Source organism: Dendrobates tinctorius, unplaced genomic scaffold, assembly GCF_039654945.1.
Source record: "Dendrobates tinctorius isolate UK_male_01 unplaced genomic scaffold, ASM3965494v1 ptg000489l, whole genome shotgun sequence".
NCBI classification, from domain to species: domain Eukaryota; kingdom Metazoa; phylum Chordata; class Amphibia; order Anura; family Dendrobatidae; genus Dendrobates; species Dendrobates tinctorius.
In genome coordinates this window covers 375,191-390,812 of record NW_027362150.1, presented here as the reverse complement: position 1 = coordinate 390,812, position 15,622 = coordinate 375,191, and positions in this window count along the sequence as shown.

Sequence of the window (15,622 nt, the reverse complement as noted above, 5' to 3'; positions counted from 1 at the left end):
CCAATGTTAATGTGGATAGCCTCAAATGAAAGCTGAAAGTCTGAACTTCAACTGCATCTGAATTGTTTTGCTTAAAATTCATTGTGGTAATGTCTAGAACCAAAATTAGAAAAATGTTGTCTCAGTTCAAATATATATAGACCTAACTGTATATTCAAGCGAAACTAAACGAAAAAATGAAGACTAAAATCATGTATCATGTTATCTGAAACAGTCAGAAAACTAGCCACATATTGGCAGATCCCAGACCTCAGACTATATACTTCGGAAGTTTATAAGCCACTCCAGTGTCAGGAATAGATAGTATGAATTTGAATTTACCAAGTGGCTGCAATGAAACAAAGAGTGAAAAATATAAAGGGGTCTGAATACTTTCCATACCCACTGTATCAGTAAAAATAACTCCTCTTTATTAGGTAAAGTTTAAAAGAATTGCACCATTTTCCGATACCCGTCGCGTCTCCATTTTTCATGACCTCGGGTTGGGTGAAGGCTTATTTTCTGTGTGCCGAGCTGACGTTATTAATGGAGACCATTTTGGTGCAGATATGATCTTTTGGTCATCCTTTATTGCATTTTAATGCAATGTTGCGGCAACCAAAAAAAAGTAATTCTGGCGTTTTGACATTTTTTCTTGTTACGCCATTTCACGATCGGGTTAGTTATTTTTTATAGTGATAGATCGGGCGATTCTGAACCCTTCTATAACAAATATGTATATGTTTGATTTTGTTATTGTTTTATTTTGAAAGTGGCGAAAGGGGGGTGATTTGAACTTTTATTTTTTTTATATTTTTAAAAATATTTTTTTTACTTTTGGCATTGTCATACACACAGAACAAAAAGAACGATCCCAAAGTCCAGCAATTGATGTGAAAAATTCATAAAAAGTTCTTTATTATAATAGGATCTTGATCACTGCTATACTGTCTTAAAAGGGGCCTACAGGGCAGTGAGGAGAGCAGCAGTGGGCTTTTCAGATCATTGTCTAATTCATTTAATTCCAGCCTACAGGCAAAGGTTGAAAACATCCAAACCTACAGTTTATACAAAGAAGACATGGTCTGAGGAGGCAAAATTGCAACTGCAAGCATGCTTTGAATGCACGGACTGGGTGGTATTCCAGGAAACATGCTCGGGTCTGGATGAATGGGTTGATGCAGTGTCCTCATATATCCGTTTTTGTGAAGACACGTTTATTCCATCCAAATCTGTCCACTTTCGGGGAAACAACAAGCCGTGGTTTACAAATAAAGTCAGGTTGATCCGTAAGAGAAAAGAGGAGGCTTATAAAGCAGGCGATATTACTGAATTCAAGAAACTTAGGAACTCGCTATCTAAAGAGATCAAGTTAGCCAAACACGAGTATGCAAAGATTCTGGAGGAAAGGTTCTCATCAAAAGATACTAGATCTGCATGGAGAGGATTAAGAGAGGTCACCAATTATAAAAGCCACCCCACTATAGTGAACCCCAGCAGAAGTCTGGCAGCAGAGTTAAATGAATTCTACTGCAGATTTGAGGCAAGCTCTACACACAGTGGCAATTCATCTCTAAGCTCCTCAGTCTGTTCATATAAAGATCATTCATTGTGCAACACCCAAGTAGTGATCTCCGAGGCAGAGGTGATACGCATCCTGAAGGGACTTAAGGTCAAAAAGGCACCTGGCCCTGATGGTGTATCTCCAATGTGTCTGAAAGTATGTGCTACCCAGCTTGCCCCTATACTGACAAATATATACAATGTGTCACTGAAAGAGTGCGTTGTACCTCAGTGTTGGAAAAATTCCACAATTATCCCTGTCCCCAAGAAAGTGGGATCCTCTGAGTTGAACGACTATAGACCAGTAGCACTCACATCTGTAGCTATGAAAGTCTTCGAAAGAATTATGATGTCCCACCTGATAAAATTCACGCAGAAGCTATGGGACCCGCTTCAGTTTGCCTATAAGGAGAATCGTTCGGCAAACGACACTGTCAATCTGGCACTGAAGTACATTTTGGATCATACAGATGAACGGCACTCATATGTCCGGATTCTTTTCATGGACTTTAGCTCAGCGTTCAATACCATTGATCCGAATTTACTTCATAAGAAAATGGTAGCTCTTGGAGTCCCTCTCAACTTATGCTTGTGGATTTATAACTTCCTGACAGCCAGGATACAGAGTGTAAAAGTTGGACCATTCACTTCGGACACCTTGGTCACAAACATCGGGGCACCTCAGGGGTGTGTTTTGTCCCCGTTACTGTTTTCTCTCTATACGAATGATTGCATCTCTTCAGCAGACTCAGTAAAAATCTTGAAATTTGCCGATGATATGACACTGATTGGTCTCATCAGGGGAAATGCTGAAGACTTGTATCGGAGTGAGGTGGAAAGAATATGTGACTGGTGTAAAGCCAATAATCTTGTACTCAACACTAAAAAAGCTGCTGAGATGGTTGTGGATTTTAGGAAAGATCAACATGAGATACTTCCAATCTACATCCATGACGAAGTGGTTGTTAGGGTCACAGAGACCAAATTCCTTGGTGTTATCATCTCTCATGATCTTAAATGGGGGAAAAACGTGGATGCTGTTATAAGAAAAGCACAACAGAGGATGTTCTTCCTGCGTCAGCTGAAAAGATATGGTTTGTCTAAGAATCTGCTGATCTTATTCTTTAATGCTGTCATCAGATCTGTGATTTGTTCCTCTCTGATAGTCTGGTATGGGGGAGCCACTGCGCATGACAAACTCCGCTTACAAAGGACTTTCAGAACAGCAGAGAGAATTATAGGCTCCCCCCTGCCTAAAATCCAGGATCTTTATGATAAGAGTATTCGATCCCACACATTGAAAATTTCATCCGATCCCTCTCACCCGGGACACTCCTCATTCCAACTACTCCCTTCAGGACGTCGCTTCAGAGTCCCCAAATGCAGCATCAACCGCCATATGAACAGCTTCTATCCACTCTCTGTTCAACAATTAAATCGTCATGTGTAGACTATATACTGTATCTGTCTTGTTAGATGTTACTTGTTGTATCTGTTGTTATATATTATGTTGCCTCTTTGCCACAAAGAATTCCTTGTATATGTAATATGTACTTGGCGATAATAAATTTGATTGATTGATTGATTGATAGGAACATGAAAGAAGGCTAAAACACCACAACGTGATTATAGCTTACAAAACTAATGACGCTGACTCATCACACAAATATCCCATATATAAGACCAATAAGAGTCTAATAGCTTTGCATATAAAGACAAGGTAATCTCTCCTGAGCCTATTGACATATCATGTACCATAGTGTATGTGCCTAAAACAAAGGGCACTCATATTAGCATAGAAAGTTAACAATCAATGAGATAAACATACCTAAGGAATCCACTTATTGCAAGAGCAGGCAGCAGGAGAGGAGAGATAGAAGCGGTCAGAGTACAGGCGTCTCCCTGATGCGCGTTTCGGAGCGCTATGCTCCTTCAGGGGGCATTGTGAAGACATACAGCATTGTATCTTAATTAACCAGATGACTATTTTTTAGCAATGAAGAATAATAGAATGTTATCTGTATGTTGGCTTTCAAATCTAAGTGTTGATTTCTAATTGGTCAAGAAAACAGACTTTTGTTTGTGTAAGCCTGAAATATTGACTTTTATTGTGCGCTTATCCTTTAATAGGTTATAGGAAGTTTCGCCCCCAGCAGCTCGCCCCCAGGTACATTTCACCCCCTCACATTTCACCCCTATCATTTCACCCCCAGGAAGATTCGCCCCCAGCATTTCGCCCCTGGATGTTTCGCCCCCAGCATTTCACCCCTGGATGTTTCTCCCCCAGCATTTCGCCCCTGGATGTTTCGCCCCCAGCAGTTTGCCCCCGGATGTTTCGTCCCCAACAGCAGTTTGCCCCCGGATGTTTCGCCCCCAGAAGTTTGGCCCCGGATGTTTCGCCCCAGCAGTTCGCCCCCGGATGTTTTGCCCCCGTATTTTTTCGTTCCGGCAGTTCGATCCCAAATGTTTCGCCCCCAGCAGTTTGCCCCCAGATGTTTCGCCCCCCGATTTTTCACCCCTGGATGTTTCGCCCCCAGCAGTTTGCCCCCGGATGCTTCGCCCTCGGATGTTTGTACCGTTTTGCCCCCACAATTTTGCATTTGGATGTTTCACAAGTTTGTCCTTGTGGTTCATAAATTCCCGTCCGTCATCAATCCACATGTCACAAAAGTACTGTACAGAGTGCTGCACTTTTGTGACTTGTTAAATCTGTAAACCTCACAACTGATTGAATTATAGTGTCAGAGCATTTTGCCCGCACTTTTAACAAGCCATTTTCCAAAACGTTTCATGTCATTCTCCGCAAGGAGAAACAGTACTTCTTGGATATCGGTCAGACGCCTCTAACCCAGCCAAACCAGATCTCACACTTTGCACTGACGAGGGGCAGTACCCCGAAACACAGTGTTTGCAAATTGAGATTCTCATTTTGGCTTTTATCCTAAGTCATGTAACAAGGCTCGTTAAAGGGTCGACATTGACTTTTAGGATTGCTACTTCCAATAGGTGGCACTAGAGTTCTAGCCCTCTTCCTCTCTGAAGAGACAATTTACATATTTCCCAGAGGAGCATTGCGGCTTTAAGTCTCCTCATCTCGGCATGTTTAGCATGTCATTCTCCGCAAGGAGAAACAATACTTCTTGGATATAAAACATTTTTGTGTTGCAAAAACATAACACGAAAAAAATAAACAGATTCAAAAAATGTAGTGTGAATGAGGCCTGATTTAGGTGGGGAATGTAAACCACTCAAAAATCCAAACATTTTGTGACCTTTTTCCTGACCCAGCCCTGACCTGCTTTTTTGCAAGTTTTGTTGCAGATGTAACAATTTTCATGTCGGGTGTCCTGCAAGTTACATTAGACGAGCTCTTATTCCATCGTTACATCAGAATACAGCAGTGTCAATGATCTCTACAAAGCTTCCACAGCAAGTCACTGTCTACAAGTATGAAGTCAGTTCTATCCAAACGTGGGAAGAAGTTGGTCTACGAGAATCACATTTACGTATGTTCCAAACGGACGGCTGACGATGTCCATTCCATCTGGGTCTGTGAAAAACGGTCGACTTGCAAGTAACCAATCCCCACAACCACGCAGCACAAGCAGCAGGACCTGACGCAATCCGACTCGTCAATGAGGCGGTCACCAGGGCAAGGACCACACCGGAGACACCACCACAGATTCTCACAGAAGGCATCTCAGGAGCCCATGCTAATGTTGTAGCACTTCTCCCAAAGAAAGCATCACTGAAGAGAACAATGCAATGATCAAGGCGACTTGGCAATATTCCAAGGTTGCCCCAAACCCTTGATCCACTTGTTATTCCCCAGGAGTTCCAGGAGATCAGTATTGATGGTATCCAGCAGCAGTTCCTTCTGCTTGACTCTGGTGAGCATTTAACATTTCCATAAAGCAGAATCATTGCAAAGTTTATGTTGCACAAATGTGAAAAATTATATATTACACAGTGCTGATATAGAACACTATGTGATTTTTTTTTGTCTTAACCCCTTCATGACCCAGCCTATTTTGACCTTAATGACCTGGCCATTTTTTACACTTCTGACCAATTTCCCTTTATGAGGTAATAACTCAGGAACGCTTCAACGCATCCTAGCGATTCTGAGATTGTTTTTTCGTGACATATTGGGCTTCATGTTAGTGGTAAATTTAGGTCGATAATTTTTGCCTTTATTTGTGAAAAAAACGGAAATTTGGCAAAAATGTTGCAATTTTCAAATTTTTTAATTTTATTTTGTTAAACCAGACAGTTATGTGACACAAAATAGTTAATAAATAACATTTCCCACATGTCTACTGTACATTAGCACAATTTTAGAGACAAATTTTTTTTTGTTAGGACGTTATAAGGGTTGACCAGCGATTTCTCATTTTTACAAACAAATTTACAAAACCATTTTTTTTAGGGACCACCTCACATTTGAAGTCACTTTGAGAGGTGTGTATGGCAGAAAATACCCAAAAGTGACACCATTCTTAAAACTGCAGCCCTCAGCCTACTCAAAACTACATTCAAGAAGGTTACAGGTGCTTCACAGGAGCTAAAGCAACGTGGAAGGAAAAAATGGACATTTTAATTTTTCCAACAAAAATTTTCTTTTAGCATCAATTTTTTCATTTTCTCATGGGTAACAGGATAAAATGGATCCTAAAATTTGTTGGGCAATTTCTCCTGAGTACACCAATACCTATGTGGTCATAAACCACTGTTTGGGCACACGGCAGGGCTCAGAAGGGAAGGAGCGCCATTTGACTTTTTGAATGGAAAATATGCTGGAATATTTAGCGGTTGCCATGTCACTGTCCCTGTGTGCCTAAACATTGGAGCTCCCCCACAAGTGACCCCATTTTGGAACTAGACCCTCAAAGGAATTTATCTAGATGCATAGTGAGAACTTTGAACCCCCAGGTGCTTTACAAATTGATCCGTAAAAAATAAAGGACCTTTTTTTCACAAAAAATTTCTTTTAGCCTCAGTTTTTTCATTTTCACATGGGCAACATCATAAAATGGATCCTAAAATTTGTTGGGCAATTTCTCCTGGTTACACCGATACCTCATATGTGTCATAAACCACTGTTTGGGCGCACGGCAGGGCCTGGAAGGGAAGGAGCACCATTTGACTTTTATGTAAAATTAGCTCCAATCATTAGCGGACACCATGTCGTGTTTGGAGAGCCCCTGTGTGCCTAAACTTTGGAGCTCCTCCACAAATGACCCTATTTTGGAAACTAGACCCACTAAGGAACTTATCTAGATGTGTTGTGAGCACTTTGAACCCCCACTTTTAGCCCACTATTTTTTATTTTCACAATGGTAACAGGAGAAATTGGACCACAAAAGTTGTTGTCCAGTTTGTCCGGAGTATGCTGGTACCCCATATTTGGGGGGACCACTGTTTGGGCACACGTCGGAAGTAGTGACGTTTTGAAATGCCGACTTGATGGAATGGTTTGCGGGTGTCATGTTAAGTTTGCAGAGCCTCTGATGTGCCTAAACAGTGGAAACCCCTGACAAGTGACCCCATTTTGGAAACTAGACCACCCAGGGAACTTATCTAGATGTGTGGTGAGCACTTTAAACTCCCAAGTGCTTCACAGTTTATAAAGTAGAGCCATGAAAATAAAAAATCTTTTTTTCCTCAAAAAATGATATTTTAATCCACAATTTTTTATCTTCACAAGGGTAACAGGAGAAATTGGACCCCAAAAGTTGTTGTATAGTTTGTCCTGCGTACACTGGTACCCAATATGTGGGGGGGAACCACTGTTCGGGCACACGTCGGGGCTCGGAACGGAAGTAGTGATGTTTTGAAATGTCAACTTTGATGGAATGGTCTGCAGGCATCATGTACGTTTGCAGAGCCCCTGATGTGCCTAAACAGAGGAAACTCCACAAGTGACCCAATTTTGGAAACTAGACCCCCCAAGGAACTTATCTATATGTGTGGTGAGCATTTTGACCCCCAAGTGCTTAACAGAAGTTTATAACGCAGAGCTGTGAAAATAAAAAATCATTTTTTTCCTCAAAAAATGATTTTTAGCCCACAATTTTTTATTTTCACAAGGGTAACAGGAGAAATTGGACCCCAAAATTTGTTGTCCAGTTTGTCCTGAGTACGCCGATACCCCATATGTGGGGGAGGACCACTGTTTGGGCACACATCGGGACTCGGAAGGGAAGTAGTGACGTTTTGAAATACCGACTTGATGGAATGGTCTGCGGGCGTCATGTTACGTTTGCAGAGCCTCTGATGTGCCTAATCTGTGGAAACCCCCCCCACAAGTGACCCCATTTTGGAAATTAGACCACCTAAGGAACTTATCTAGATGTGTGGTGAGCGCTTTGAACCCCCAAGTGCTTCACAGAAGTTTATAACACAGAGCCGTGAAAATAAAAAATCATTTTTTTTCCACAAAAATAATTTTTTTTAGCCCTCAATTTTTTATTTTCCCAAGGGTAACAGGAGAAATTAGACCCCCAAAGTTGTGCAATTTTTCCTGAGTACGCTTATACCCCATATGTGAGGGTAAATCACTGTTTGGGTACACGTCGGGGCTCGGAATGGACGGAGTAATGTTTGACTTTTTGAACGTAAAATTGGCTGGAATAAATGGTGGCGCCATGTCACGTTTGGAGACCCTGTGATGTGCCTAAACAGTGGAACCCCTCAATTCTAACTCTAACCCCAACACACCCTTAACCCTAATCGCAACCCTAATCATAACCCTAACCCCAACACACCCCTAACCCTAATCCCAACTCTAACCCTAACCACAAGCCTAGCCCTAATCCCAACCCCAAGCCACCCCTAACTCCACCCCTAACCCTAATTCTAACCCTATCCCTAATTCCAACCCTAACCCTATTTCTAACCCTATTTCTAACCCTAACCCTATCTCTAACCCTAATTCCAACCCTAACCTTAATTACAACCCTAACCCTAATTCTAACTGTAATGGAAAAATAAAAATTTTTTTTTATATTATTATATGTCCCTACCTATGGGGGTGATAAAGGGTGGGTGTATTTACTTTTTTTTATTTTGATCACTGTGAGAGTTTATCACAGTGATCAAAATGAAAAAATGAATCTGCAGCATTGCAGATTCGACAGGCGCACTGCGCATGTGACAGCTGTTTTCCAAGATGGCGGCGCCCATGATCCGAGACGGCGGGACACCGGGACGGCCAGAGGGACTTTGTAAGTACTGTGGGGGGTGAGGGGGGGATCGGAAGGTGAGGGGGAGCGGAGGGAAGGGGGGCAGATGATGACGGCGGCGACCGATCGCAGCCGTCTGTCGGTGGCGGGGGCCGATCGCCCCCACCAGTCGGTGTGGGGGGGTCGGGTCTCAGTCTCCAGCCATGGCAGATACTATTGCAGTATCGGCCATGGCTGGATTGTAATCTTTCACCAAATTTCATTGGTGAAATATTACAAATCGCTCTGATTGGCTGTTTCACTTTTACCAGCCAATCTGAGCGATCGTAGGCATGTGGGGGCTAAGCCATGCCCCCTGAGGTTAACTATAAAGTGTCCTCTGTGTGCGGGTCGGGTGACCTTTCAGTGACCCCGGTCACCCGACCCACAGGGGGGCAATCAATTCATGACGCCACATAGGCATGATGGGTCATATTGGCACGACTTTTCATGACGCCTATGTGGCGTCAAAGGTCGGAAGGGGGTAAAGGGAAACTTTGAGGATAGTATAATGTAGGATGAGGCCTAATAATTCCAACTATGCCTCACTTGTTTATTTGCAGTCTGAGTCTCTGCTCAGCTTCAAAGTAGAAGTCCTGCCTTTGAGATACAGTGGTCTGCCATGTTCATAAGCAGAGTGGCAACCTTGTCCACCAACCATGATTTGCAGGTATCCAGCCATTGTCAATCACAGCCAGAGGACAAGGTTGTCGCATCAGACCAGCACCAATAGATGTCAATTTTAGTGTAGAATTTTCTGCTTTAAATTAGCTGCAGATTATCTATTGCAACTCCTTAGTGCATGTGAATGGACCTTAAGGATTCATTAACATGTCTCCTAACCTCTGTGGATTGTCCATGACTGTAGATCTACAGCTACTCTGGTGGAGATAATTCTACACCAAAATCTCTATTTAGCTCTATGGATTTAGGTGCAGGTTTTAGTGCAGGATTTTAGCCCCTTGTCTGAATGGCTGGAATCTTCTTTGCATACTGGCAGCATACATTCACATGCAGGGACATAAGTAGCTTGGCCCTGGCCCCATAACAAAGTTATGCCTCCTGACTAAGCTGTTTAGGGCGAAACGTACGTTGAGGTTGCAGGGTGGGACTCCTGCAGGGGCACCTACCTTTTGCTGTCGGCACCATGACTTCAGGTATAATATTTCACCCTCATTAGTGGGTATGCTTAGATAATTCATTTGGGCTCTTTGTTAGGCTAGTTTCACACTTGCGTTTTTTTGCTGCACGTTTTTTGCGCAAAAAAACGCATGAAAAAAACGCATACAAACGCATACAAATGCTGCGTTTTTTCCAGCATTTTTATGCGCATGCTGGAAAAAAATGCAGCGTTTTTATGTGTTTGTATGCGTTTTTAGTGCGTTTGCGTTTTTTCTACATTTTTTTTCCTCAACCAAAAAAATCAAGATAACAATTATTAGGGTTGGGGTTATGGTTAGGTTAAGGGTTAGGTTAAGGGTTAGTATGGTCAGGGTTTAGGGTTAAGGGTTAGGTTAAGGGTTAGGGTTGGGTTAAGGGTTAGGGTAAGGGTTAGTTAGGGTTAGTAGTACTATCCCAAACCCTAACCCTTAACCCAACCCTAACCCTTAACCTAACCCTAACCCCTAACCTTTAACCTAACCCTACAAACCCTAACCCTAAATCCTGACCATACTAACCCTAACTAACCCTAACCCTTAACCTAACCCTAAACCTTGACTTTACTAACCCTAACTCATCCTAACCTTTACCATAACCATTGTACAAAAAAAAACGCATGCACAAAAAAACGCATAAAAAACGCATGTATATGCGCAATATGCGCACCCATAGACTTATAATGGGTTTCTTGCTGTAAAAAAACGCAATGCGTGCGCATGCGTTTTTTTGGGGCAAGTTGGACGCTCAAAAAATGCAACAAGATGCAGTTTGTGCGCCCGAGCGCACAGTAAAAAAACGCATGCGCGCAAAAACGCATAAAAAAACGCATTCACATAAGCGCATCCCATGCAAAATATAGGGAAAAAAAACGCATGCGTTTTTCAGCGCTATAAAAGTGTGCAAAAAAACGCAAGTGTGAAACCAGCCTTAGACATGTGTCTGGACTGATTATTAGCCATTCAGTGGTAGTGTTATTTATACTGTTATTCTATTACTATTTTATACGGACTATGCAGTCCAGACATGTGTATATCTACTTATGACTAAGGTTCCTTGTAACTGGAATAGAGGTGGTATATTTAGATACTTACATTGTTAAAGCGCCTTCCATAATATATAGTCAGTTGCTGACTTATTTGAACCTTCAGCCATTTCTAGGTGTTCATTGTTCAGTGAGTCCTTTATGGGTTCTGTGATGAGGGTTCACGCTGTGTATCAATTCTCACAAAAAAAAAATATGTATTTTTTTTGTTATGACTTGTTATCATAGACATTGTTAGTATTTTACTAAATAAATTTTGTACTGAATTAAAAAATCCTTTTATGGTGATCTCATTTCTATATAGTTATATCTATTTAATAGAATATGTGCTCACATTTTGGTTATATGTTATACCCATGATTGTGTTTATGAAGCTACAGCTTCAAATTTAGAGGATTAGCTTGTTGGTGCAAAAAGTTTTGAAGGGGCCTGGGCCCCCCTTCCTCCGCGATGCCCTGCCCCTGTAGCCACGCCCCCTGCCAACAGCCTGAAATGAAGTTCCAATGCTGAATTAGTGCTGGGAAGAGGGTACACCGTGCTCCGGTAGGTGCCGGTCACCTACCGGAGCATGGCAGGGGGTGAATTAATATTCACCACCTGCTGCCACACGCTGCGTTCCTCTGCATTGATACAGGACCTGGAACGATGTATGCAATCATGTGATCGCTCACATCTCAGGATCTGCATCTAACCCTGCAGCAGCAGGCAGTATTAATTTATCCTTGCCAGGCTCCAGTAGGTGACAGGCACCTACCAGAGGATGGTAGATACAGGGGGCATTACAACCCTCGGCGGCAGGCCCCTGACAGCCCGAGGGCAGTGGCGTCCCCTGCCTACATGGTAGGTACGCCACTGCTGCACTGCATCCATGTGGATGGGATTTAGACCTTTATGCTGCATATGACCCCAACCTAATGAACCGTTGAGTTAGCATGCTTTTTCTTCACAAATACTTCTTACATGTTTGCTTGTTTTTCCTGATGTAAACCTTTTATTTTCATGGAATTCTGCATTTTGCTAGTTTCTGCTGCCGTTAATCCTTTCACGACTTTGAAAATGTGACATTTTTGAAGCTTGGAAGCATTTTTAAACAGGAATATATCACAGTTATTCACCAAGGGCCACACCAATTTATGGTTGTCCCCGAAGGGCCGTTTGTTACTCTGCAGGTTCTGTAGAAGCTGGTTAACCACCACTTTAGTTCAGCAAAGCCAATATCTCAGTTCTGCAGCGATCGTTGGTGGGATTAACCCTGTAGTCAGTCAACAGTCCCCCTGCTTAAATACATAGCCTGCATTAAAGGGGTATTCTCATGCCGAACAGCAAAATAAGGCAGCATGCTTTCAGCAATCATGGGAAGGAGAAACAGATGCTATAATTACTTACTAAATGGGAAACTGCTGGGGAAATCAGACATGGAAAAAGACTTAGTCATCTTAGTCAATAAGAAGCTAAATTGGAGTGCCCAGTGTCAGGCAGCTGCCACCAAAGCAAATCGGGTCATTGGATGCATTAGAAGAGGTCTGGGGACACGAGATGAAAACATAATTCTCCCTCTGTACAAATCACTCGTCAGACCACACTTGGAGTATTGTGTGCAATTTTGGATGCCGATGCTCAAGAAAGACTTTACTGAACTTGAAAGGGTTCAAAGGCGGGCTACTAAAATGATAAATGGAGTTGGTTCACTACAATATCCAGAAAGGTTATCAAAATTAGGTCTATTTACTCTAGAAAAGAGAAGACTTAGGGGAGACCTAATATATATGTACAAGTATATCAGAGGGCAATACAGAGATCTCTCCAATGAACTGTTTGTACCAAGGACTGTGACAAGAACAAGGGGGCATTCTCTTCGTTTGGAGGAAAGACAATTTCTGCACCAGCATAGAAGAGGGTTCTTCACGGTAAGAGCAGTGAGGCTCTGGAATTCTCTTCCTGAGGAAGTGGTGATGGCCAACTCACTGAATGAATTTAAGAAAGGAATGGATGCTTTTCTTGTGAGTAACAGTATAGAAGGTTACGAATAACAGAATATTATAGGTAGATGGTTGACCCAGCTTAGGGGAAGGAATTTTTTTCCCTATGGAGAAAATTGGCTTCTACTCTGTGCGTTTTTTTGCCTTCCCCAGGATCAACAATGCAGAACAGCTGCACTAAAAATAGGCTGAACTAGATGGACATAAGGTCTTCCTTCAGCCTTCAAAACTATGTTACTATGATCTTCTCCTCCTAGTACTTACCTAGAGGTCTTCTGCTCATCTTTGCCTGATCTTCTCCTGGCTGTGTGGGCTGGCGATCGCCATGCTGGATCTGGAGGCCACGAGTCCTCTTCTTCTTTCCAGCATCCTCTTCTTCTGCCTGATCTCATTGCAGCACTGCGCATGCGCAGCAGTGTCATGGTGACAGGAGAGGCATCCTGCCCCCTGGATTGACTGATGAATGGGACAGGAGTGACGTCATGTCAGTGAGTGGCCAGGAGACGTTTGGCCTCACTTCCACGACATTCTTCATGTTTCATGGATCAGTGATCCAGGCAAGATGAAAAGACAGCCGGAAGCAGGAGAAGACGACACAGGGAACCGCTAGACTGTACTCCGGGACCCAAGGAGCTGCAGTTGCGACAGGGAAGTATGTGAGTTTTTTTTGTGTTCTAGGGTGATAATACTCCTTTAAGGCCAGCCAGAAGAGCTACTGAAAAGGCAGCCACAAGAATCCCCAGCAATTGGAGTCCTGTATATTTTACCCCCAGGTATGTTCAGCCCTAGATGTTTTGTTCCCTGCAAGCTGAGGGTGAAACATCTGGGATCAAAATGCTAGGGGCAAAACATCAGATGGCAAAACATCCAGGGACAAAATTCTGTAGGTGAAACATCCGGGGGAAAACTGCTGGGAGTGAAACATCCAGGGGTGAACTGAGGGGGGTGAAAAATCCTTGGGCGAACTGCTGGGGTGAAACATCCTTGGGCGAAACATCCAGGGGCGAACGGCTGTGCCCCCGCACATATCGCCCCCAGCAGTTTCTCGCCCAGCAGTTCCCCCCCGGATGTTTCACCCCCAGCAGTTCGCCCCTGGGGAAACATCCTGGGGGCCAAATGCTGGGGACGAAATGTGGGGGGGGCGAAATGTACCCGGGGGCGAAACATCCAAATCCCCCGATACACATGGCCCCCCTCATCCCTATACTGGTATGCATGGATCCCTCATCCATATCCTGGTATGCATGGCCCTCATCCCTATCCTGGTATGCATGGATCCCTCATCCCTATCCTGGCAGGAATGATCACCCTCATCACTATCCTATCCTGGTATGCATGGTCCCCATCTTTAACCTGGTATGCATGGCCCCATCTCGCCCTGGTATATAGGTTGCCCATCTCGTCGTAGTATGCAGGGCCCCATCTCGTCCTGGTATGCAGCGCCCCATCCTTATTCTGGTATGATTGGCACCCATCCCGGTCCTGGTATGCATGGCCCCATCAGAAAACATAAAAAAAAATTACAATTACCTACCCGGCGCTCCTTCATAGCGTCCTGCTCCGATGTCAGCAAGTGCTTTATGCTTATAAGCAGCACATGGCATGGATGTCATACGTTGCTCACAAGCAGAGCTCAGCTGCCGGAGTACTCACCGGGACTGTGCGCACAGAGAGCAGTGAGTATTCATTCCTCTTCAGTAGCGCGCAGTGTCAGCCACCGGCTTCCTGCTGCTGCCGGCGGTCACGTGTGCCGCTACTTAAGAGAAATGAATATTCATTGGATTCATCATTCATTCATTAGGAGACTATTTAATACTGAACCATATTCAAGCGGGACTAGACGAAGAAAACCCTAAAATCATGTATCATGTTATCCGAAACAGTCAGAAAACTAGCCACATATTGGCCGACCGCAGACCTCAAACTATATACTGTGTAAGTTTACGAGATGGACTAAATGTATAGACTTGTTAGGAGACTATGTAGAAAAATAAATTTTTTTTTTTACTATATTCATTGTGTTTATTATTCATTATCATTACTTTTGGATCGCCCCTCGTATAAGCCCCTCCAGTGTCAGGAATAGATAGTATGTGACAATCCCGTATATACCGCTCAGGGAACACTTACCTCTCAGAGATAATTTCCATATTCATACTAAATAATGGCACAGATCCCCCAAACATTATGACTGCACATATCCCTAGTCTTTATAACGATATTGCACTCATTCCCTGACAGACCGCAGCATGGCCATTAGTTAGAAGCTGCTAATTATCTTTGGAGCAGGTGAATTTTCCCTGAGTGGTACATATTGGGCCGTCTGAAGACTGAGTTTAGTCTAGGACAATTTGTCTGCACTACTAATTATCAGCAGTTACATTACCAAACTAGGGCAGTCCCTATAGGAGAAAAACACAAGAATTATACTGTATTGTCACATACTATCTATTCCTGACACTGGAGGGGCTTATAAACTTACACAGTATATAGTCTGAGGTCTGGAATCTGCCAGTATGTGGCTGGTTTTCTGACTGTTTCGGATAACATGATTTTAGTTTTTTTTTGTCTAGTCTCGCTTGAATATAGGTCAATATTAAATAGTCTCCTGATGAGTCGCCTTTGAGGACGATGAAACCCGTAGAAATGAGAGGTTGGAGAGTGAGTGTGTATAC